At 43.3% G+C, this 13362-nt stretch overlaps 1 protein-coding gene across 1 annotated transcript in view; it reads left to right on the forward strand.

The window, feature by feature from the left end:
- Nucleotides 1-13362, forward strand: part of LOC307082599 (thyroid hormone receptor alpha) — a 92995-nt gene that overhangs the window by 33774 nt on the left and 45859 nt on the right. Inside the window, exon 2 of the mRNA XM_079746217.1 lies at nt 4251-5757. The gene's annotated coding sequence lies outside the window, so the exon portion shown is untranslated. The remainder of the gene's footprint in view (nt 1-4250; nt 5758-13362) is intronic.

Here is a 13362-nt window from a genome sequence, read left to right on the forward strand (position 1 = left end):
AGCTGGCAAAAAATTATCGCTCATTTTAATTTATCGTGCAATTAATTGATTTATTTCTTATCGCGACAGGCCTAACAACAATAGTAATATATTTGTATTTAAAAATAAACCATCAAGTCTATTGAAACTCAAACCTTTTTGTTACCTTATTTCCCACTAAGTATTACGCATTTCAGATACTATTGATTTCAAACTACCGTTTTGAAAATACTAGGGTTGGGAATCTCTTGCCACATCACGATTCGATTTGATTCCGATTCAGAGGTCAACGATTCAATTCTAAAACGATAATTGATGCATCTGGAAGCAATTTTTTTTTAATGTACATTTCCATGCAGGATTTTCAAAAATATATATATGCATCTGAATTTGCTATTGAGAGTTTGCTAATCACTTCCTACTATTGTGATGATCATTAAAGAAATCAACAGATTAATTACCTTATCTAATATTTTATTCGAGAAAAAGCTTTTGTCACAAATATGACTTTCTATGAACAATGCAATAATCAATGCAGCTTGCATTACAACACACTATGGAAGTAGGTGAAAAATAAACAGATTTAATTTTATTTTCTTTCTAATCATTCTTTTCTATGTCGTTAAAGAAAAGTCTGCTCTTAGTCAATTATAAGAATAAGAACTTGTTCGTCGTTCTTGTATCTGGCTGTGAGTTTGCGTGCATACTATGCGTAGGCTGAATTGCAATCGCGTCCAGACAAATCAGATTGGCCAATACACATTGAAGATAAATGAAATAATTTTAAAACTACTCAAATTATCCCTCTCTGTCGAACAGAATGTTGCAGGAGGCAAACAAATATAATAATAAATAATAATAATAAAAAAAAAATATATATATATATATATTTTTTTTTTTATTCCGTTATTAACTCATCTGAATCGACACGGAATCGTTCTACACATGCATCAAAGAATTACCCCTAGAAAATACCCCCCAAAAAAATCTCAACGTATCAAATAAGCTCATTAATTGCCTGAAGATTTAGCTGAAGTTTTCTCTGCCTCAGTTTCGTCCTCCATGGATTGTTTAGCTTCTTTGGCGCTGGCTTCAGGCATGCTAACGTTAGCCGCGGGGCTATTAAACATGGTACATTCCACGGCTTTTAGATATGTGAAAAAGATATGCTTTTTCGGTGAGCGTTGTCTGGTTCTCTTTACCATTAAAATAGTGAACACATTGCTATACATTCAGCTTCTATACATAATGTTATTTGGTCATTATAATGGCCATTAAAAAAATACTAATTCAGAGTATTCCAGTCGACTGGGATCTCTGAACAATGAGTCAACTAGTTTACTTTTGGGTACAGCCCTAATATATATATTTTTTTTTACAATACTACAACTTGTATGGAAACGCTATATATCAGCAGCTAAAGAATCAACATTCCCTTTTATTTGAGTGAACTGATGGTGTGTGTGTGTGTCTTTCTGTCTGTCTGTGCATTATGGTGTCTTCATGATGTGTTAGGATCATCTAGAAGTAACCATTCAGAGACTATTATTTGAATAACTGGTTTGACCAAGACGTACCTAGATAAACAGACATTGGCATGTAGCTGCACGTTTATCTTTGTTTCTATGTGCAGTTCATGCGAGTGAAAGATCCAAGACCAGTTTAAGCAGACGGCAGTTGTGCCTGTGTGTATTGGACACATCCATGTAAATTGTTTTTTTTTTGTGTATGCAAAACACAAAGACTGGATTTTGCATAGAGTGAGTCAGTTTGCTAAGTGTGTGTTTTTCTGCTTGTGCAGCTTCATTTATGCCCATGTAGTGGTCCTATGTTTGCCATTAGCATCTGGACACCCACTGATTTTCATGTTATCTGCATACTAAACAAGTAGTTCCTTTTTTTTTTTAATGAACCTTTATTACACACCAAACAATGTTGTAGGGAATAGCAATTTGGGGTTCTATCGCAGTCCTTGACATGCTTAATACAATTTATTTAGGCGTTAAGGGCCATAGCCACTGAGCTATTTCAGTTTTAAGGTGTGAGTGTGTGGAATGGAAATTTAAATTGCTGTGGATATTCTTTATTGAGTCTAAGACTCTTCATACACTCTATTGACTCTGAGATGGGTCTCAGTTACTGCCATTTATATCTAGACTAACAAGACAGATCAAACAAAACCCATTATTTAAGAACATACAATGTCGGTTAATACATATTTAATCGCTTCAATACTTAATGGCGATTAATAGATGAATGATTAATCATTGCCATCCCTAGTCCGCAGGCATCCAGACTCATTGTAGAATACTCAACTGTTTATGTCATCTAATGCCCCCCCCCCCCCCCCCCCGCCTGAACATGTTTCTTTTTGGGCTAGACCATTAATGCAAGGTACATTCGTCCTTATTAACTAAAGGCAAGGTTTTTCTACGACCACATATTTCAGCTGCATTCACCAATACATTTATGCAATAAAGCATAAGTGGTATTTATCTTCATAGTACACATTACAGGTGGTAATGTCATGTGGTTTGGGCTAAATGCCTATATTGGTTATGTGGATGGAAGCGAATGAATGATACCCTCCAACAGAGGGCGCTGTGTCATAATATCGTATCGCGATATTTATATAAAAAAAAACGGCATACATATCGTATCTGCCCTCGAAAATGGTTGTGAAATCAAATGGTGATGACATTGCAGATTCCTGTCCTTAAACCCACTGTCCCCTAGTTGTGATGCAGACAGAAGATATCCAGTCTCTCCCCCTGGTTACTATAGGGTCATAACAGTCTCATTAATAATGAATGCACAGAGAAGGATTCACAAATGTATTTTGTGATTTATATATAAATTACTCTCTTCTCACAAATACATTTCAATGCACACACAATTAGATATCGGTATGTATAAATGTAAAATAAATCCCTAAACAAAAGAATAAGTTTCACAAACACATTTCTGATCCACACACAAATGTGTCTTGTTTTAAATAAATGTAATATAAATCCATAAATATATGAATTAAAAAAATATTTGCAATTTTCATCAAAAATGTATTTGGATGTTGTTACATTTATATACAAACTGTTAAACTTGAATTAACAAGACGCTTTTCATTTGTGAACTTGTTTGCATTTGTGTGTGAACTGGTCTGTATTTATATGTGGATTTTTGAGACTCCTGACGTGGCTGGATTCACAAATGCATTTTTTTCAACAAGGAACTCTCTGTAGCCAATCAGATGCCTCCCTCGTTTTCAGCCAATCACATGACTGCAGCCCGACCTCTGAAGAAAAAGTCCAGCCTCCGAGCCTCCCTGTTCCCTCGGTCAAATGTCTATGGGAAATAACGGGGCTTTTGAATGATCGTACATAACAATCTTTAGGTGGCGAAGAAGTAAAAGCTGCGTCACGTTTTGATCTACACACTTTTTCCATCTAGTTTCGACTTGGTTTTGGGATTGTCGGTGCCATTAAAGTAGTAAACAATTATTAATGCTACTTTAACAGCACCGACAATCTAAAAACCCAGTCACTGCAGTCATGTGATTGGCTGAAAACGAGGGAGGCATCTGATTAGCTTCAGAGAGTTCCTTGTTGAAAAGTATGCATTTGTGAATCCAGCCGTGTCAGGAGAGACTCAAAAATCCACATATAAATACAGACCAGTTCACACACAAATGCAAACAAGTTCACAACTGAAAAGCGTCTTGTAAATTCAAGTTTAACAGTTTGTATTTAAATGTAAAAACATCCAAATACATTTTTGATGAAAATTGCAAATATTCTTTTAATTCATATATTTATTGATTTATATTACATTTATTTAAAATAAGACACATTTGTGTGTGGATCAGAAATGTGTTTGTGAAACTTATTTTTGTTTATGGATTTATTTTACATTTATGCATACCGATATCCATTTGTGTGTGCATTGAAATGTATTTGTGAGAAGAGAGTAATTTATATATAAATCACAAAATACATTTGCGGATCCTTCTCTGTGCATTCATTATTAATGAGGCTGTTCTGACCCCATAGGTGACCTCTGCCTGTCCCATCCACAACACCACCAGCCCGGGGGTCTTTCCGGTCCCTTCGCGGATAGGTGGTCGTTTCATGTTTTAGTCGATTTAAAGTCGTCACAAACGCCACTGAAAGAACTTCTGCTTCCCTCCTCAACTCTTTACCTTTCACTGCCCCGTTGCAAAATCTGTGATCACGTTCTGACAATTTTCTCCTTGTTGTGCTTCTGTCCCTTCACAGGCAGAGCCAGTGAGGAGGCTCGCCTGTACCATGACAACACACTCGGACCGTGGGCTCGCACTGCAAACCCTGGTCTTTTTCTAACCCGCAGCGCTCTGCCTCTGCCATACCTCTGGGCGCCGGGTCCACACCCCCGTCTGCGTCCGAGCCGGCCGGGAGGAGTCCACAGCCCTGTGCTATCCCCCGGGTTCCTGGCCTCCTTTTCTTTTTTTGTCTGTCGGCTATTCTGGACTACGGTGCATTGTTTGAAATACTTCCCTGTGCATACCTCAGGGATAATCCACCCCACCGCCTTCCTCCTCCTCCTCCTCTGTGGGGCTTCAACAATCTCCTGTTTACTGCACCAACAACAACAACAACAACAACAACAACAACAATAGAAACAACAACCTCACAGCTGTTACCGTGACAACCTCTGTCAAACCTCGATGACATCACCGCACTATAACACCGTCATGATGACCACCAGCAACCAACTCTCGACCTCTTCGGAACACCGGCGCTCCTAGCCCCGCCTTCCAGCATCAGAGACTCCTCTAATTGGACAGGTTACAGCGCTGTTATCATTGTCCTTGGCCGGGAAGGTCCACGGAAGATCCAGCCACTACGCTAACAGTTAACACTATCTCCCTCTCTCTCTCTCTCTCTCTCTCTCTCTCTCTGTTTCTCTGTCTATCTATCTCTGTTCCACCTCTGACTCTTTGTGCCTCTTTCTATCTCTCTCTCTATCTCTCTCTGACTCTTACTCTGTCTGTCTATCTGTCTCTCTCTCTGTGTCTCTCTCTCTCTCTGTCTCAATAACGACCATGCCAGAGGCAGTAGCGTAGCCCAACTTGCAATGCTTCCATGAACCGGTCCCAGCTCTGCAGAGCACGACACACCGTGCACCGTGCTATTTCAGGTTTTTCCTCAGCAGGCCGACCTGGCCGACAGCGCAACCACTAGCTTCCGTTTGCCTTGACACCAGCAATAAACACAGGAGCGATCGGGAGGGCCGGGGCCCGTGGAGGGCTAGTGATGATACAGGGAGAGAGTCCCAGATTCCCCCTCATCATCCCGGAACGACCGCAGTGACACTCGAAGGAGCCCGCTGCTGCAACACTACAAACTGCAGCCTTTAACCACCACACACACACACACACACACACACACACACACGTACGCGTGCACACACACAGACACACACACACACGCAGACGGACACACCTATCCAGAGGGCCCGAGGAGGGGGGGAGACCCACGAGCCGGAGTGGTGCATCCTGGGACATCTTTATCCGCTCTTCCCCCGTTGAAAAATCAAAAACAATGGAAGGTGTTTGGGGAAGTGGCGCCAAATAAACACCAGCGGGGGATTGACTGAAGTTCACCTGTTCACCTTTTATTTTGGGGAAATTTTACGTTTGGAATAAGAAAGAGGGGGAGATAGAAGACCTCCAAACGAGGAACGGAGGAACAACCATCGGGAAATCGGATCAAGCCACAAGACGGGGAAAGAAGCCACACTAAGGTGAGTTTTTCATCTTGCTACCAATATTAAAGTGTGCTGTTGGCTGTCTGATCCCCCCATTCGAAGCTGTACCCTTTAGATGCTGCTGATGGTAGTGGTGGTGGTGGTTGGTAGAGTGGGGGGGAGTAATGGAGTACCTGGGGCCTCACCTTGGATTGGTGCTGTGTTCAAACGGTGATTGTCAGAGAATTGAGTGTCGGCTGTGCGTTTGGTGCCACTCCACCGACTGGCACTGCACTCCCCATCAACCAGCCATCCAGTGCCTTCAACATGCAGGCAGGCGAGCCAGATTCTGTGGTCCTTTGAAGATCTGGAAACACTGTGGTTTTACCTGAATGGGTTTCCAGGGGTGTCCACTGGAGCACACGCCGTGGAGCTGGGCTCAACTGAACCCACTGGCAGAAAATTCCTCATTTAAAGTGAACCCCGACTGCAGTTGGTTTACCGAGATCGGTGTCACTGGTCACCATCACCATTCGTTACGGTTTAATTTTAAAATTGCTGAAAGGCATCCCTCTCTACGCATGAAACCAAAACGTCTTCGGTCACCAGCCACAGAGGGACCTAGAGGGTAGGAAGGAAAGAACACTGACAGGGACTAAGGAAGGAGGGGAGGAGACAAGGAGGAAGCCCAGATGATGAAATGAAGAAACAAAGAGGGGGGAGTGAGCCCGGGAGTTTTCAGTTTAGCCTACTCATTCTCTGGAGAGCGCGCCTGTTATCAGCATCGGCATTCACAGTCCGCTCACGACGCACCACAGCCCGTCATCCTCACGTTACCATGGTAAAAGCAGAACGCCCCCCCCCCCCCCACAACAAGCTACCTAAGGTTTGGATGCGGAGATAGAGCGACGAGGCTGGGAAGTTCACGGCTGTAAAAGATGAATTTGTTGTTGTGAGGGGGGGGGGGTCGATTAGGACAAAAACATGCTTGTGGATGTTGTGTGTGGATATTTAAAAAAAGCACCAAGCCTCGCCTTTATGCATCTCCCCACTTTCGTGCCCTTGAGACGGCGTTGAAAGCACCGGCCTTGAGGGAGAACTCGTACGTATAGCCAACCCCCCGTGATCCTGCACACGCAGAGTCTCTCCAGCTGAATAAAGACTGAATAAAACACTTTGAGCGTTTCGGGACTTTCGGGGACATGAAACACAACGACGGGGGTGTGGTTTCCACAGCAGCACGACAACTAGTGTCCTGCCGTTGGATCGCATTAGGCAAAACCCTTTTAACTTTTTTCTTCCCCCTAAAAATAAAGAGGTTTACGTTTCAACCTTTGCTTCAGAGCGGCCCTGTGGTGTCTGTTTCCGATGTGTCCTGAGCTTCGCTGCTCTCGTCGGCCAGTGGCTGGAAGCAATCGTCTGCAAAATCACTTCACACCCTGTCCTTGTTTCACACATAATAAACCCATTAACGAATGTGGCACAAGGTTACTTGGCATGTTTGAGGAATAGACTAGCGATTTATTATGACCTTCATAAGCTTGCTATTCATAACTTTGCTAAGTAGGCTAGGCTAGACCTATGAGCTGTAATGAGTTATTCATTCAGTGTTATGTCTGGCTATCGGTTTACATTATTTTAGTAATTTTTACAGCTTTTCACAGCGAGATGGAGCGACGTAGCCAGCTAGCTTCAGAAAGACATTTTACTGTATTCATTCATTTGTGCTCATTCAACGTGTTTTTTGAGATCGTTGAGTAGGAAAGAAATTCGCCATAACTTCATTCCTTGATCATAAGGTGATGAATGTAAGGCACATTTTTGGGAGAAGAATATACTGATAATTGAAACAGGCATTCAATCAGGAAGTCACAATGTTCTCCATCTCAAAAGGAAAGGCGCAGACCGTAATCACAACCTCGATCAGTGACAGTGAGAAATTGGGAATCAGTTTGAAGAAAAATAGGCAAGTGCTGATAACGACAGACCTATGATAAGAGAGTGGTAGACACATCAATATCATACGCCGCCATGAAATACCCTACTATCATAACATCCCCCAATCCCACTCATCCACCAGCAGCTGAGTGGTTGTCTGACGTCTCGGGAAATCAGCACTAATAATACTCTGTCCCTTGCATTTGAATATGAACCACATGGCGTTGCTAGCGCAAGGCTCCAGGCTCCGTACTCTGTAGGCATTCGACACAATGACTCTCGTCTCTACCGGGCCCATTCACACAGTCTGATGTCTTCAGACTTGCCGGGGTTGACCCTGCTGGAAGGATTCTTTTGAAGCGGCCCTCCAGTTTGTGCTCATTGTGCAGTGATGTGTGACACTGAAGGTCAGGAATTTCCCCCTCTCCCGCTTTCAGACTTCATATTACCATGTTTGATTTTGAGCCGCTCAAAGAGCATTCAAGTCTTGGTGTCCTTGAGCATAACATCAATACTGTGTATATATATATAATTCTGCACACCTGTATGTTATCCGAATATTATCTTATATATATATATGTATTTTTTTTTACAAAGCTCTCATAGGGAAAGAAAACATAATTCCATCAGGTACAAAAAATAAAGATAAATAGTCGTGCCATAAAGCTTTTTGAATGGAATTAAAACGGCGGCATCAGGTGGTTTTATATATTACTGTGAACTGAAACCCTCCCCTAAGACTACAGGGCCATGAGACAAACACCCCCCCCCCCCGCTCCTTGACCACCTTGCCTAAGACATTTTCTGGGGGAAACACTGTTAGCCTAGTGTGTCATTAGCAAACACTAACACAGTTATTTCTATAACACCTACTTTGTAAGGTGACCTTGGGTGACTTGAAAGGCGCCTCTAAATTAAATTAAGTATTATTATTATTAGGGGTCCGAGCAGCGAAGCTGCTTGGTCCCCTATTGTTTCGGTTACGTTTTTTTACCGTAAGTCGAAAACTCTTGAAATTTTCAGGTATGGTTACCAATAACCCCCACCACCTATAAACCCAAATTTGTGAATTTGCTCGGACCCCGTTAATCACCGCTTGTGGTTATATTTCTTCTTATTATTATTACAATAACATATTGACACAGATGTATATATAAATGCATGAATTATTTTTTGTGGATTCACACATGCAATGTTATTGGATGTAGATGTACTTTGCACAGTCCAACATGAGACAGAAAGCAAAGGCACGGCGGGAGCCCTAAGAATCTCCCGTCTTTGAGATATCCCCTGAAAGGACGGGTCTAGAGTCAGGCTGGGTCTGAAAGGATTGAGAGTCTTTACTCCAAAGAAGTACAAGGCAATTAGCAGGCACCGCGCACGGCCACGCAGACGTACATGCACACACGCACGCACAAAGGTATGCACACACACACACGCACACACACACACACACACACACACACACACACACACACACACACACACACACACGTACACGTACACGCGTACGCACAAGCACGGGCTCACTTTCACGCACACATCAAAAGAACATGCTGTTTCTCTTGTGAACTTATCTTTTACGTTAACCCTCTTAGATTGAGATAAGGCCATCAAGACCAGGATGGGTCTCTGAGTGGATTAGCTGCGTGGAAAACCCACTAGTCCTTAAGAAAGTGAACCTCAAACTGAACAAAGAAGTCTTCAGCCCACCTCTATTGCAACTATTTAATATTCTCCTCTTCCTCCTCTGGATGGGCCATGCAGGCAAAGCTGCTTTGACTGGTGGTGTTTTTACATTGTAGGTTATGCTATCTCAAGTGGCTGGCTAGGCTAATAAGATAGTAGATCAGCCTATTACTATTCACTCAATAGGCCAATCTACGGGTTGCCTTGCACTTATCAATGCACAACACATGCTGAGATGGGCTGTGTTCGACATCTTCATGGGAGTTTTACTTGGAGAACAGAATCTTTAAGTTCCACCTTCACTTTTGCTCTATATGCAGCCTTGCATTGTGCTCACAAGATAAGCATGCAGCGGTGTTACCGTAGTAGCCTTTATTCTAGTCGCGTGACATTTTTATCTATCTGAAATTAACTGGGAATGATAACTGATGCTGGTAACTATTTATAAAAGGGTGTGTGTGTGTATGTGTGTGTGTCTGTGTGTCTGTGTGTGTGTGTGTGTGTGTGTGTGTGTGTGTGTGTGGTCAACCCAAGCCCACCAGTATACAAAGGGGAATTATAAGAGAGCACACACATACATACACACCCGAATTGGAATCCTAACAATCAGGTCTGCGCACACACACAAACACAAACACACACAAATTGAAACATGGACACCTAGAGTGCATCGAATCGGTGTTGCAGCAGTGCACATTCACAGACCCAATTACACTGTCTTTTGTGTGTGCGTGGGTGGGTGTGACTGTGGGTGTGTTTTTGTGTATTCCATCACTTTATTCTGTGGCTGAGTAACATAATATTGAATACAAAATGGATGGAACCCCTATGGTTACTAGATAGGCTTATATAAATGCAATATAATATCAGAATGTAGCAGTTCTGCCCTTCAATCCAGTTCACTGAAAATAAGCAGGTAAGCAGATCTGCATTCTTGCTGCCAAATGCTTGAGGGCAAAAAGAACCGTCTAGTGTTGTAATTCGTGTTTCGCGAGAAACTCGTTCTTTTGTCAATACGGAAGAGGTAACAAAAAAAATATGACAAGAGCGGAAGCAACTGTGTTCGAACCAGTTGATAGAGAGATGTTGCTATTAAATTAACTATTAACTAAACTGTTTTTCAACTTTAATTAATATTGCTTTGACGTCACATCCGCTCGTTGAGTTTTCCCGCCATGGGTCGATGCGGCTCACATCCATTCAGAGAGCCTGATTCCCTCGGGTGGGCGAGTCACAGACTGAGGCCTAATCTTAACTGCACTCTGACAAAAGCAGGAAGATGCATTGAAAAGTCGCATAAAGTCACATTTCTAGGTTTACCACGGCTATCACCGAAAGGCAAACATCTTTCAATACGGACGCAGGTTGGAATCCTTTAATCCGACATTTGGTCAACGCCACGTACTAAGTGAAGATTTCCGATATGGTTGAGCCGGCTGCTGTTTAGGCCCTCTGCGCTGCCCCGTGTCCCAGGCCTGGGTCTCATCGCTGCCATTACACCAGCGCCTGTCTGTCGGTGGCAGTGTGTGTGAGCGTACGATGGGTGGTTCTGCCAGAGCAAGCCCCCAGACAAGTCTCTGGTGTCTATCTTAATTGGATCCAAGCGCTGAGGGCTGGTGTGATACACTTTTTCAATTATCCGACCACAGTGATCTGGGTGACTTTTCTTCTTTTGTCTTGTGCTCTTTGCTGAAGCCCAGGCCCAATCAAAAGGCAGGGAAATAAATTAAAGAGGGACAAAGAGAGTGTGGTTGCAGTTGTGCTACCATATGAGATGATTTGATTACTTTACGCTCACTTGAGTTAGTGTTATCTTGTTTCCTCTATGTGTGTGTGTGTGTGTCTACACTTAACAGCAGTTGTCTTGAGTTAGTGTTATCTTGTATGTGTGTGAGTCTGTGTGTGTGTGTGTGTGTGCGTGTGTGTGTGTGTGTGTGTGTGCGCACGCCCACACTGAATACCGCTTGTCTTGGTTTGGTTTATTTGGTGTTCCGCAATCATCACTTCCCATCTCCCCTGAGGGATCTTCCCACACACGCCGTTCCTCCGCCCATTCCTTACTCATCTATATCCTCCTCTTCTTCCTCTGTTTTTGGTATGCTGTGACGTGTTCAACCTCTCCTTCATACCACCTCCCTGCCTGTTCCTCCGTCCTCAGTCTCCCATCTGCTCCACATCAGCCCTGACTGAACCCGCTTGTGGCGGCTGACTGATTTGATTTATCGTGTGTTGCGTTGCGCCAAATGTTGAATCAGTGAGGATTATCCTCAGGGGACTCAAGGAGAAGTGTTTAAATTCTCTCAAGTCCAAGGATCCTTGATCGAGCCGTTCCGCTAGGCAGTGTTGGGAAAGTTCACTTTCTACGTGAACTAGTTCAACGTTCAGTTCACAAATTTTAAAATGAACTAGTTCAGTTAAACGTTCATAATTCAACATTTTGAACTAAGTTCACAGTTCCAAAAAATAAACTAGTTCATAGTTGTTTTTTTCAATATGTTGCTGTGAGCTATTCGTTTTTTCTGGTATTTTGAACATTGAGCCCCCTTTGTGGTTTGTCTAGGATGAAATAGAGTGGTTGAATACAGTATCGTAGCGAAATACAGTTTCTATCGTGTTTTATTGCACATTTAGCGCATTTTGTTAATCCCATTGATTTCTGTTGGAAGACTCATTGCTCGTTGGCCGGAAACGGAAAAGGGGGGTGTTCACGTTTGGTTGTAGTCTTTTCGCTCGGTTCTAGCCCTACTGATAATACGGAGAACCGAGCGAAAAGACTACAACCAAACGTGAAAAGCCCCCCTTTCCGTTTCCGGCCAACAAGCAATGATTCTATGAGGTATTCTAGTCCGCTGAGCTATGAGCCAGAGAGCTAACATTATGGATGTACATATATAACCGCATTTTCTGATCACAGTTTAACGTAACAGTAAGCTGGCAACACCGCAACTGCAAATTAATCACACGGAGATTACCATGGCAACCGGTCAAACAACACGGCGATCTGCGCGCGCATCCGCCGTGTTGATAAACAAATAACCCCCATATTGAACGAAGTTAAACCAAGTGAGCGTGCCGTTCACAGACACCAGAATGAACAAGTTCACAGTAACGTTCATCAGGCAGTAATACAGTACGTTCAGTTCACGTTCGCCCAAAATATGAACGGTTTCATGAACTATCGTTCAATGAACGCATTCAGGCACAACACTGCCGCTAGGTCAGTAATTTGGACAACTCTCTTTCCCCAAACATGAATTAACGATCATGTAAATGAACACCGCTTGTTTTCTAGCCCAGTGCGTCTGCCAGAGCACTCGTCATGTGGGACTCTTTGCTACTGTGACATGTAGCATGTGGGTGCGAGGTCCTCCATGTAGCCCACATAGCATGCCAATAATAACACACAGCAGCGTTGACACCTGGGTTTAGAGATTGCTTTTGGGTTGGCGTCTTATCAACAGCAGCGCGGCTGAAGCTCACGGCGCATGCTCGCACAACCACAACAGCCTCGCAACGCAACGTAACACAAGCCAAAAGAAGTGGGGTGAAAATGTGGCGGAGGATAAAACGCCAGCGAACAATCGGGCCGAGGGGTGAATCGCTGAAAAGAAATACGCTGTGCCTCCGAGTGAAACGACTTGGCGGCCGCAGTTGCAAACACATGGCGATCACAAACACATGCTCTGCTGTGCTGGGCACTCCTCGTCTGTTTCCCGTGCTAAGTCTCGTGGTATGGCTGAGCCTTTGAGCGGTGTAAGCGGAGCAGTGGCCACATGGTGGTGACAACATGATTTAACGCAACCGTCACAACGCGCTCTCTCTGCCCCTCCCCTGCAACTTGCCTGCGTTGCATGTGCGACTGCAAGGATACATTCCTGCTTGTGTTTCCAAACTGGGAAAGCGGTCTGCTATTCCATTGGCTTCCTAAAATAGCAATGGGTTTAAAACCAGCAAACACATGTGTGCGTGTTTGCTGGTTATATATATATATATATATATATATATATATATATATATATATATATATATATATGG

This window comes from Pollachius pollachius, assembly GCF_949987615.1.
Source record: "Pollachius pollachius genome assembly, chromosome: 11".
Lineage (NCBI taxonomy): Eukaryota > Metazoa > Chordata > Actinopteri > Gadiformes > Gadidae > Pollachius > Pollachius pollachius.